Source organism: Eptatretus burgeri, chromosome 11 (genome assembly GCF_056783735.1).
Source record: "Eptatretus burgeri isolate ZD-2024b chromosome 11, Ebu_testis_v1, whole genome shotgun sequence".
In the NCBI taxonomy this organism is placed as follows: domain Eukaryota; kingdom Metazoa; phylum Chordata; class Myxini; order Myxiniformes; family Myxinidae; genus Eptatretus; species Eptatretus burgeri.
The window spans coordinates 22,484,931-22,496,272 of record NC_140971.1 but is presented as its reverse complement, the minus strand read 5'-3'; the positions used below and the strand labels follow the sequence as shown (position 1 = coordinate 22,496,272).

The window sequence follows — 11,342 nt, the reverse complement described above, 5'->3', positions numbered from 1 at the left end:
GTTTATTTAGTTTGTAACAAATGATTGAGACAATCCACCTTCTACGTCATAAACAGTCAGCAGTTTCATGGGATGTTCGTTTGACACGATGATACATATTTGGTACCATTCCTGGAGTCCCACTGTGTTACTTTACAGGTGGTAACTAAAACTGCAGTCTTTGCATCGCATGTCGATATGAGGGGAAAAACAACTACTCCATGGACACCCGCAGCTTAACCACTTCAAGAGCTTACCGATCCTCATGGCCCCTTGTTGTCATAGCAGCTATGCTTACTCAGGCATCAGTCATATAACATTTCCTTCTTTTTATATCTCCACCAACACTCTCCCTTCCCAATTTTATTTTTCAAAATTCTTTCACTGTTCACATATCACCTCTGCTGTGAGTTTGTCCTGTTGTGGTTCATTGCTGATTTTAACCTCCCTCCAGAATGGTGATGTGTTTGTGAGTTCCAGGATGGATTCAGGACATCTCGATCTGGGAACCCAACTCTCTCTAAACACGTACATGTGCTTTCGGTTGACTGTAAGTATTTTGTTGCAACGTCCACCGTCTTACCGGCCAGTTTCACCGAGTGCGATGAAACTGGCCGGTTCGACGGTAGTTTGAAAACGAGCTGAATTAGAGGCTGCACGGTCATCCATTGGCAATGCCGGTCTTGGCCTGATGAACCAAATTAGTCTTATAAGGTCAGCGAGCTGTCATTTTATGGGTGAAGCCTTGGTTCAGTGGAAATGTATTTTTGTTTACGTCCCCACGACAGGTTTTCAAAAACCAACCCACAGAGGATAAACTACCTTGAACCCAAATTAAACCGAGAATGGCACTCAGTGGAGCACATACCTCCACCAGGCCAAACAGTTGACGTTTTGTATCCCACTGATAGGCTAGTTCTGGATCCGGACATGAACTAAAATCTAATCGGCTTGTTCTCGTCACCTGCCGAACTCATCCACCTCATTGTCACAATTTGTCCACAACGTTTTCAGATATTCTGCTGTATATGGTTTTTGACCCGATCTCTCAAATTATGAAGAATCGATTAAATAATTCTCGTCTTCTGATCCAGATCTTCACCAAAATCAATTCAATTCTTCGTCACACACCCAACCTGTCCACCAAGTTTTGTCCGCGTCGGTCCAGAACTTTTTCAGATATCCTGCTCACAGACGCACAGGGGGTGAAAGCATGACCTTCATCCACCTTCGGTTTCTTCATTAAATGTTTATAAATAATAATAATATATTCATAGTACAAAGGAAATTATCGAATCCATCCACTGCAATGACCACTAAACAAAACTGTTGATTTCACCAAGATGTGTGTTCATGAATTGAAGATTGACTAGTGCGTGCCCGAACGTGCGTGACGTGATAAACGTCGTGGCCGTACGTGTGTGGTCAATTGAGATATCATGTCAAACGAAGAAGAAGAAGAATTGTGACGTCATAGCACCGTGTCCTGTCATTGGTTTGGTCAATAAATGGCCATAATTGGGAACCACTTGTCCGATTAATATCAAACCTTGAAAAGGCACATCCACAGGGCCCCAGCAATATACCTGGCAAGTTTCAATTAGATAGGACCAGTGGTTGTCGAGAAACAGCGGTGACACACACACACACACACACACACACACACACACACACACACACACACACACACACACACACACACACACACACACACACCTGGAATATAGATAGAGTAGTACGTGTCCGTACATTCCTCGCCATACGTGCAAAAAATAATATAAAAAATCTTTCAGACCGCTTGTTAGAAACAACCACACAGGCCGTTCCTTTGCTCTCGCGTGGCCGTACGTGCAAACCCCCCCAAAAAACTTTCAAACAACCACAGAGGCCGTTCCTTCGCTCTCATAAACGAAGACTGGATTGGGGCATTGTGTTTATCTATAAATGCGCATAAGAAATCGAGAAATTATTAGAATACAGTCAGTCAACACGATCCGGAAGTGGTGCGTGCCCGTACGGAATGTTCACATGCATTCCACGAATTATCGCTTTCATTGAAGTAACAACTGCTCTGATACTTACACACACACAGAGTTAATTAAAATCCAAATTAAAATCAAGTTTACCTCCCTGTCTCTTTCCCTCCCATGACATTCACTGCCATTGACCATTGCCACTCTTACGTCACTGGAACTAAATGGCGCCCTTTCCCCATCGGCCACGCCTCTGCAGCAACGTGTCTTGTCATTGGTTTGGTAAATAAATGGCCATAACTTGGGAAAGCACTTGTCCGATTAATATCAAACCTTGAAAAGGCACATCCTCAGGGCCCAGCAATATACCTGGCAAGTTTCAATTAGATCGGACCAGCGGTTGTCGAGAAACAGCGGTCACAGACAACACAGACAGACAGACACACAGATTGCTGGAATTATAGGTTGATGAAACTGATCAATGTCTATAACACCAACACCCTGCCGTGTCCCGGTACGAACAAAATCAAACACATCTGTGGATTCAGTAAGTCCAACAGTCGCTGCCCCACTGGTCCAGCCTGGCCGAGGTCACAGTACACCCAGATCCGGGTGGACGACTCCAGCAGACGGCCGGTACAGCCAGGCGGCTCTCCTCGACGGAGGCTCGCACAAAGGACCGCCCAAGCCGCCTGCAAACCGCGACGGTCCACGAAGTCGGCCGACCAGCGAGCGCGGCGCTCGGGCGCGAGACCGAGTCGCGCGACCGCGAGACCGAGTGGCGCGAGCTCGCGGTGCGAGGCCACGTGGTTCGACGGCTCGGTCACACGAGCGGCTGAAGTGGCCCTCCGGGAGATGCACCAGGAGCGGGTGGGCGTCGAGGAGCCGAGATGTGCGTTCGGCCCCGTTGGACACACTCTGCTGTGCACGACAACGTCATGGCCCTTTCGAGCCCGGGCCGAGGTACACTCGGGGTTCTCTGAAGCTGTGCTGCATCGTTCCGAGGAGTCCGCGTCACCATGCGTTTCTGGGTTCCTCAATTCCAGAAGACGCGGTGGCGGCCTCAACGGGGTCCAAGGTCTTTGTGTAACATCATCACGCCAGGTCGTGAAGCGGGGAAGGCTCCCTGAGGAAGAAAAATGCCAAAGCGCTCTTGAGACGAGTGAGTGTGCGTCTTTACCCGCAACATCCCGACTGCAAATTAACACTTGGGGAACTGCACCGTCTTCCATCAAACCGGAAGGAAGCAGTGAGCGGGTTTGTGGAGCAAGAGTGCCGGTAGGTTGGGACGTCACTTCCGGTTCGAGAATCCACGTGAAGAGGAAATGTTTTAAAGAATAATTATCGCTTATGTGATTTTTTTTTGCGCCTCTTATTTATTAATATTGTGCCAAACAAAACTCCTTCAAAGGCAAGTACAAGGATCTGGAGAAAAGTACCGATGAATGCTCTCTGCCACTACACCGCTCGAGTGTCAACACCAAGCGATTGAATTGAAAAACGAAACTCGAGATCATCTGAAAATGCAAAGCCCGTCCGCTGTGTATCCGGACTTCTTCTTCTTCTTCCTCCGTATGCCAAACGGTACCTTTGACCTTTTTGATCAAATTCTTCATTTATCTTCTCCACACAGTATTGTCTCGTTTATAAAGCTTTGTTGAAAATTGACAACAAAAGCTCAAAATAGTAATTAAAATTTCAGGTCAATTGGATGAAAATTGACGATTTCATGTTAGGGAGAGTGTTGGTGGAGATAATATGGAATAGGCAAAGCCGAGAAGCGAACGTTGAATTCTTCTTACATTCGCTTCTTAAATATATCAAATAAAACAGTCTTTTTGTTATGAATAAATAAATATTACCTCAACATTACCTTCACAACAACAACAACACTGCCCAGAACAGGATCTCATCTGGAAAAAAAAAAATCCTCAACATTACCTTCACAACGACAACTACACCGCTTAGAACAGGATGTCATCCAAAAAAATAAATATTACCTCAACATTACCTTCACAACCACAACTACACCACCCAGAACAGGATATCATCTGAAAAAAAAATCCTCAACATTACCTGCACAACGACAACTACACCGCCGAGAACAGGATCTCATCCAAAAAAATAAATATTACCTCAACATTACCTTCACAACGACAACTACACCACCGAGAACAGGATATCATCTGAAAAAAATAAATATTACCTCAACATTACCTTCACAACCACAACTACACCACCCAGAACAGGATATCATCTGAAAAAAAAAAATCCTCAACATTACCTTCACAACGACAACAACACTGCCCAGAACAGGATCTCATCTGGAAAAAAAAAAATCCTCAACATTACCTTCACAACGACAACTACACCGCTTAGAACAGGATCTCATCCAAAAAAATAAATATTACCTCAACATTACCTTCACAACCACAACTACACCACCCAGAACAGGATATCATCTGAAAAAAAAATCCTCAACATTACCTGCACAACGACAACTACACCGCCGAGAACAGGATCTCATCCAAAAAAATAAATATTACCTCAACATTACCTTCACAACGACAACTACACCGCCGAGAACAGGATATCATCTGAAAAAAATAAATATTACCTCAACATTACCTTCACAACCACAACTACACCACCCAGAACAGGATATCATCTGAAAAAAAAAAATCCTCAACATTACCTTCACAACGACAACTACACCGCTGAGAACAAGATCTCATCCAAAAAAATAAATATGACCTCAACATTACCTTCACAACGACAACTACACCGCTTAGAACAGGATCTCATCCAAAAAAATAAATATTACCTCAACATTACCTTCACAACCACAACTACACCACCCAGAACAGGATATCATCTGAAAAAAAAATCCTCAACATTACCTGCACAACGACAACTACACCGCCGAGAACAGGATCTCATCCAAAAAAAAAATATTACCTCAACATTACCTTCACAACGACAACTACACCGCCGAGAACAGGATATCATCTGAAAAAAATAAATATTACCTCAACATTACCTTCACAACCACAACTACACCACCCAGAACAGGATATCATCTGAAAAAAAAAAATCCTCAACATTACCTTCACAACGACAACTACACCGCTGAGAACAAGATCTCATCCAAAAAAATAAATATTACCTCAACATTACCTTCACAACGACAACTACACCGCTTAGAACAGGATCTCATCCAAAAAAATAAATATTACCTCAACATTACCTTCACAACCACAACTACACCACCCAGAACAGGATATCATCTGAAAAAAAAATCCTCAACATTACCTGCACAACGACAACTACACCGCCGAGAACAGGATCTCATCCAAAAAAATAAATATTACCTCAACATTACCTTCACAACGACAACTACACCGCCGAGAACAGGATCTCATCCAAAAAAATAAATATTACCTCAACATTACCTTCACAACGACAACTACACCGCCGAGAACAGGATCTCATCCAAAAAAATTAATATTACCTCAACATTACCTTCACAACCACAACTACACCACCCAGAACAGGATATCATCTGAAAAAAATAAATATTACCTCAACATTACCTTCACAACCACAACTACACCACCCAGAACAGGATATCTGAAAAAAAAAATCCTCAACATTACCTTCACAATGACAACTACACCGCGGAGAACAGGATCTCATCTCGAAAGAATAAATACGAGAAGCGAACGTAGTATTCTTCTTACATTCGCTTCTGACTTTACCTATAACTTGTTCACAACTGTATACGCAATTTCCGGTTACTTCGGCCTGGATTTGGGATCAGCGATCAAATAATGTAAATCACGATTAAAAATTATTTTTTGATGATGCGGGAGATATCTTTATTAAAATCAGTGGATGAAATATACACCATGTCTGATATTATTTGGGTATTTCATGTCTCCGACGATGCCTTTTTCTCGCGGCATGCATCATTCCCCATGACAAAAACCGGAAACAAAAAAAAAAAAACAGAAACAAAACAAAAGCGGAAGCAAAAGGGTCATAGGCAACGACACGAATTCACAATTGGCAGGGTATATTGTGTTGTTTTTGTTGTTTCCTATTCTCTCATGCGCACGCGTTAATATTCACAAGATAGAAATAAAACCCAATGGTGTTTATACACCGCACAGCGTTTAAAAACAACCGGAAGCAAAAGGTCAGAGCTGATGACACAGATTCCAAATAGCCAGGGGTATTGTGTTGTTGTTATTTCTAGAGTGTACAAGGTGCAGTGGGACGCCAGAAGCACGCGAGCCAGCATCTACTCCGCTTCATTGCGCGTCCAGGAGCACACTCCTGCCACCCCTAGCGGGCGAGGCATGTTATACGAAAACCCAATCACGTGACACAGCACACTCCTCCCCTCGTAAAATGACCCGTCACACGATGAACGGACAATCACAACATGACCATCGGAAACCCATCAACACTCATAATCCTCCAAGTACCGCGGCCGCACCCTGACCCGCCTCGGACGGGCAGCGCCACCAGACAGTCCAGGCTCAGACGTCTCCCGGCTCGGTCAAGGTGACACCCTCGCCGGACTCGCACTTTCCGCAACACCAGCCACCCCCGACCGCCCAGCCTGCTCGACGTCCCCGGGTAGGACGGCATCAGGCGAAGACCCCCTTGGCGCCGGCCCAGCCAGCCCCGGCGATACGTCAGGTGCCGGCGATACTACCGGTGGGGGTCCCGCATCGTTCGGCTCAGGGAGGTGTGGGGGGGGTGACGCTGAACAGCGATCATACATTTGGTCCACGTGCCGCTTCCACACATCCCCACCATCAGTCCGCACCATGCAATTCGCCGGACCCAGCACCACAGAGACCACCGCCGGCACCCATTTGGAACCGTGGAAATAATCGCACACCATTACCCGCTGCCCCACCTCGAAGCTGCGCAGCCGCGTCGGACGCGCCATTGCCCCACTCCCCGACCCTCCAGGTCGCAGCAAATCCAGCCTGGACCGCAAAGCCCGTCCATAGAGACGAATGGCAGGCGAATCACCCGTGACAGGATGAACTGCGTTCCTGTAATTGAGCAAAAAGACATCGACCACCGTCTGCACAGGTGCAACACCCCCCCTGCGCAAAGCCCGCTTCAACACCTTGACAAACGACTCAGCTTGGCCATTCGTCTCAGGGTGATACGGTGCGGACCTTAGATGTCAAATACCATTCTGGCGCATAAACTCATCAAATACACCCGCGAGGAACTGCGGACCATTATCAGAGACCAGGATCTCCGGCAACCCTTTATTAGCAAAGATCGTCCGCAGCTTCTCTACTGTAATGTTTGCTGATGTATGCTGCATTACTACAACCTCCGGCCATTTAGAGAATGCATCGATCACAATCAAAAACATCTTGCCATTAACCGGTCCCGCAAAATCTACATGGACCCTCTGCCAAGCTCGGTCTGGCACAGGCCAGAGACCCGAAGCTCGAGCGGGTTATCAGCATCTGTCTGGCACGTGGCGCAACACTTAACCAACTGCTCAATGTCTTTGTCCAACCCCGGCCACCACAACAGGCTACGAGCAAGACTCTTGGTCTTCACGATGCCAAGGTGACTGACATGCAGTTCATCCAAACACCGCTGCCTGAACCTCGGTGGAATCACGGTCCTCATTCCCCACATTACGCACCGTTGGACCAACGACAGCTCCGCTGCGCGTGACATGAAAGGTTGAAATGCCGGTGTCGAAGGCAGATCGCTCCAATTCCCCGTAGAAATCGCCTGGACAACACGGGCAAGCACCGGATCACGAGCCGATTCCACCGCGACCTGCCTGGCCGTGATGCTCACCCATACTGATGAAGAGGTTGATGTAACAACCAGTTTTGTCCTTCTCCAAAGTCAAAGGGTTTACTTTTGACTTTCCTAAAAAAAGAAAGTACAAATTCCAAATGTCACCATTCAACCACCGCTCCAATAATTTTACTGTAATAGAGACATTTTATTGAAACACAAATCTCTTGTGCCTACCTGTAAAAGGCCGAGGTGAAGTCACATCCAGTGAAGGCATGGTATCAGGTCAGTGCTCTGGGAAGTCCCGATTTGCGCTCTTCAAGAACGTCAGCAATGTTGATGTACGTTTCCCATCCCGCAGTCCATGATGATGTTTGCCATCGACTGGACTTCTCTGCATTGCTGTCCAAGGACACCTATCAGAATCACTAAGACATAATCAGTGTCGGATGTCCTCACCATGACATTCCCTGCCATAATATTTGTGATATGGAAAGCAATGGCCAACATCATCATGGACTGTGGCATGGGAAACAACAGGAAGTATATCAACATGACCAACATTGCTGACATCCTTGAAGAGCACAAACCGGGACTTCCCAGAGCACTGCCCTGATACCATGCCTTCACTGGATGTGACTTAACCTCAGCCTTTTACATGTAAGCACAAGATATTTGCTTTTCAATAAAATATCTCTATTAAAGTAAAATCATTGGAGCAGTGTTGAATGGTCACATTTCCAATTTGTACTTGATTTTTCAGGAAAGGCAAAAATAAACCCCTCGACTTCATAGAGGACAAAACTGGCTGTTACGTCAACCTCTTCATCAGTATGGGTGAGGTGGATGGTAGTGTTAATCCACATGTCACATCACAGTTTGTCTGCCGCATGTATGGACAAAGCAAGACTCGAGATGTCAATGAAGCACGACACAACAAACTGATGCAAATGACTGTCAGAGTTGATCGGTTAATTAAGGCACGACAAACTGAGAATGTGATCGCCATTAAAAAATTAGAATACCTTACAACATCTCTAATCATGCCTTTCATTGACATTCAGGAGAATCCTTTCGCAAACATCAAACGGATCGACTGTGCGCAGCTGCCACCTTCTCGTTGGACCCTTGACATGAAGATTCGACGAACGCAGTATGTAACGGCATTGTAGACAAATGCCGTGACAACATCTCCTGGGGACGGTTCGTCACCAACCAATTATGGATGGTCTGTGAATGACAACATCCTGAAGACAACCTGGTTTAAAGGGCCAGCCATACCAGACAGTTTATTTGCGAATGGCAGTAACAACGGAGAGGACGTGGAGGTCGAATGTGACAGCGAGTCGGAGTTAGAATTAGAAAGTATGGGTGAATTATTGAGAGATTCAGATGGCGAATCATGGAGTCAAGATACAGAATCAGAGGAAGAAGATGGAGATTACTGATAGGAGACCACTCCAGAGAATTTTAATTTGTTTGAATGAATGGCTGACATCTGCTTCTGGTCATTCATATGGGCTATACAGTACCGTATTATGCTCAACATTTTCAGTCGCTTTCATCGGGATTGGTAACTCGTGAGCTCAGATCTAATTCTGTATTTTGGAGTTGGAGAAGGGGTTCCAGGTGTCTGGCAGGCATAACCCCACCACAGAAAATGTCGTCGCCATTCATTTTTGTTTTTTCTTTCTTTGCCTCATTCGAAGGACTTTATTGTTTCATCATATGATAATCGCACTACAAAACAAAAATGTACAGACAAAAGAAATCAAATTCTGTACCGTTGCATGTCAAACAATCTTTCTACCTGGCTTCTGTCATTTCTTTCATTTGGTTTACTGTTTATAAAAAAAAAAAAATCTCCATGTTTCAACTCCTGCAAAAGAGCTCTGGCATGCGTTTTCGCACCACAGCTCATCCTTGTTGCCAAAGATTAAATACATCAAGTTCCATCTGTTTTTTATTCTCTCAACAATCAATGAATAGAACTGTTTTGTTTTCATGTTTAAAACATTGATAGCATCTACTGCAATTGACATTTCTATAAATTGTACTCCTGATTAATCCATACCTGTTTCAGCAGTACGCAATTAATCCAACCATAATCTCGGAAACGCTTTCTTTAAATTTACAAACTTAAAGGGAAATAATAGCTTCGGCAATGTATTACATTTAACAGATAACGTCAGCGTCCTCACAACACCCACTTCAAATGACGTGTTATACCTTCAAAATCCCTTCTTTTCCCATGACTTGAAATAAAACATCTGATTTTCAAAAGTTATGTTGCTGTTATTCCATTGTATTTTTATTCTCAATGTTATTCTCATCAGGTTAAATCACAAACTGATCGAGCTCAATTTTGGGGTGGTGGCATTCAGGGGTGTCTGGCAGCCACATCCCACCAATGAAAATGTCTTGCAGTGATCATTCATGATATCTCGGACTATGCCAAACATTTTCCAGTAAGTGTCATCGGTTAACTCACGAGCTGATCTAGCCCAATTTTGAGGTTCCGGTTATGTAATCTGGCAGGCGCACCCCACCACTGAAAATGTCTGGCAGTGGTCATACATGACATTTGAGACTATGCCGAACATTTCCAACTCAGTTTCATCAGATAAACTCGCATAGTTGATCGAGCTCCATTTTTGGGGTCCCTTTCGAATAGCCCTTTTGACCACACCCACCAGAATGTGCCTGGCAGGCATCCATTTCCTTATATAGACATGCACATGAACCATTGCAATATACTGTACATGAAAATTGGTTAACTTGCCAGCTTGGCTGATCCCCCCTGGGCTCCCTGTCTATAGGTGATCCTTACAAAAGTGTGGAGCTTAGGAAAGTGGGAGGGGTTTAGAGAAAAGTGGCCGTGACTGAAGAAAAAGTGTGTGGAGCTTATGAAAAAATGATTTGTGGCTCAGGAGGTGCTCAAACAAGAGCATGAAGAAAGGTTTGCCATTTAATATCTGCTCAACAAAGATACTTAAACCAAGAATCAAATTCAGATATAGTAAATCTCACCACCCACTGGGGTTACTTTCCTCTAAACTTCTGTGAACAGCAAACAGTTAATAACATACAAGTCAATGAGATACATTCCAGCCTCCCAAAATAAGTCCATCATGTTTATCACCCCCTGCTTCTCGTTTCAAATCGTTATAAATTGTGAGGGCCTGCTGTTGAATGCAAGGACCACCAGTAGGCATGTTTTTTAACGTTCATCTTCCAACAATAGTCCATTTTCCATTATTATGTGTTCCATTGTCAACTTTGTTGATGTGGAAAGTGTATGGTTTTATGATTGTTTTGAACCAACATGGGTCCATTAATAAAATTCAGCTTGGTTGCCAGGGTAGCTACCTTGGGGAACTCTTGTAATTTGCATAAATTCAAGATGGCCGCTAAAGGTCAGACAATGGGGCTAAGTTTTTAATCAGTCAACATATAATCCTGTGTAATACCTCATTTCCATATGATTTTGACAAGAGGAATTAGATTTTAGGGCTATTTTTTACGTTCAGGAATAAATAGAGGTTCACATGAAATGTCCATGACTATTTTCTGCTGAAAATTATGCAACACCAATGC

At 44.4% G+C, this 11,342-nt stretch overlaps 1 pseudogene; it reads left to right on the top strand.

The window, feature by feature from the left end:
- Nucleotides 1-8,500: 8,500 nt before the first annotated feature.
- On the top strand, nucleotides 8,501-10,123 carry LOC147016657 (uncharacterized; annotated as a pseudogene).
- Nucleotides 10,124-11,342: the final 1,219 nt, after the last annotated feature.